This window comes from Colobus angolensis, unplaced genomic scaffold (genome assembly GCF_000951035.1).
Source record: "Colobus angolensis palliatus isolate OR3802 unplaced genomic scaffold, Cang.pa_1.0 Scaffold7, whole genome shotgun sequence".
Classification (NCBI taxonomy): domain Eukaryota; kingdom Metazoa; phylum Chordata; class Mammalia; order Primates; family Cercopithecidae; genus Colobus; species Colobus angolensis.
This window is the reverse complement of record NW_012120709.1, coordinates 14,143,723-14,145,742: the sequence shown is the minus strand read 5'-3', so window position 1 is coordinate 14,145,742 and position 2,020 is coordinate 14,143,723. Positions and strand designations below refer to the sequence as shown.

The window sequence follows — 2,020 nt, the reverse complement described above, 5'->3', positions numbered from 1 at the left end:
CCAGGTTCATGCCATTCTCCTGCCTCAGCCTCCCAAGTAGCTGGGACTACAGGTGCCTGCCACCATGCCTGGCTAATTTTTTTTTATTTTTATTTTTGTATTTTTAGTAGAGACGGGGTTTCACCAAGTTAGCCAGGATGGTCTCGATCTCCTGACCTCATGATCCGTCCTCCTCAGCCTCCCAAAGTGCTGGGATTACAGGTGTGAGCCACTGTGCCCAGCTAAAAGCACCAATTAAAAGACCAAAAACAAACAAACAAAAAACCACCCAGGAGAGTTCATGGAAATGAATAACTGTTAAAATTTTTAGCCAGAAAACAAATTCAATGGATAAAATAGCTCAGAATTTTCAAGGAAGGGAATATTTTGATGAAATGAAAGAATATGGTCCAATTCATATTCTTTGGTCAGTGTCAGAAGAGGATCTGGTAGATAATCTAAAAGATGTTTACAGCTGCATTGACAGATGCTGTAAGACCACTGAAAAACGGATGTTTGGACTCTCAGAGGCCCTGCTTCTTGTTGTACATGAGTACGTGCTTTATAGTGAAATGTTAGTGGGTGTTATGAAAAGAAGAGACCAAACACAAGCAGAACTGGATTCCAAAGTTGAAGCTTTGACCTATAAAAAGGCAGATAGTGATCTGCTTACAGAGGAGATTGGAAAACTTGAAGTGGAATATGCTAATAATGCCCTGAAAGCATAATGGGAAAGATGGCAACAAAATATGCAAAATGATATCAAGTTAGCATTTACAGATAATGGCTGAGGAGAGTATCCACTATTATGAACAGTACCTTGCTACATGGGAACCATTCCTTATATCACCAACCTCCACTTGGAAGACGCCTCTGAAGATAAACCTTAATTCCACTGAGGACTTCTGTTTAATCTTTGGGAGACAGCATTTATCAACCAAAGTTATTCTTTCTGGATCTGCCATGTCCCTTATAAAGTGCATGAAAAATGTTTCATATTGTCTGGAAAAACCAACAACTTGAAACCTCAGGTACTCCAGTTCATTGATATGAATTTGAAGATATATCTATATATCTATTTGTATGGATATACATCTATACATATATATGTAGATACAGAGAGAGAGATTTAGCTTGATTTTAATTATGTTCTTAAATTTGTATGCCAATAACTGTATATAGATTTTTTTGTTAAATATTTGACTATGGAACATGATATTTTAAATATGTTGTAAGGACTCAGTTTAATAAAAAGTTTAATATGAAAAAAAGATCAAGGTAACCAAAAGTTGTTGCCTTGAAATAATAAACAACATCAATAGACCACTACCTAGATTAACAAAGAAAAAAGAGAGAAGATGCTAATAATCACAATCAGAAATGACAAATGTGACATTCAGCTGATCCCACAGAAACACAAAAGACCCTCAGAGACTATTAGGAAAGCCTTTATGTGCAGAAATTAGAAACTCTATAGGAAATGGATAAATTCCTATGAACACACAAGCTCCCAAGATTGGTCCAGGAAGACAAAGAAAACCTCAATAGACCACTAATGAGTCCTGAGGTTGAATCAGTAATAAAAAACCTACCAACAAAAAAAGCCCTGGATCAGATAGACTGACAGCCAAATTCTGCCAGACATACAAATAAGACCTGATACCAACCCTACTGAAAATATTCCAAAACATCAAGGAGGAGGAACTCCTTCCTAACTCATCTATGATGCCAGCATCATCTTGATACCAAAACCTGGCAGAGACATGTGAAAAAAGAAAACTTTAGGCCAATATCCCTGATAAACATAGATGCAACAATCCTCAACAAAACACTAGCAAACTGAATCCAGCAGCACATCAAAAAGTTCATTTATCATGATCAAGTAGGCTTTATTCCTGGGATGCAAAGTTGTTGCAAAACACACAAATCAATATACATGATCTGCCACATAACCGTAACTAAAAACAAAAACCATACGATCATCTCAATAGATACAGAGAAAGCTTTTGAAATAATACAACATCCCTTCATGGTACTAACC

At 36.5% G+C, this 2,020-nt stretch overlaps 1 pseudogene; it reads left to right on the top strand.

Moving 5' to 3' along the window:
* Nucleotides 1-869, top strand: part of LOC105500971 — a 2,641-nt pseudogene extending 1,772 nt beyond the window's left edge.
* The last annotated feature ends 1,151 nt before the right edge of the window (nucleotides 870-2,020 follow it).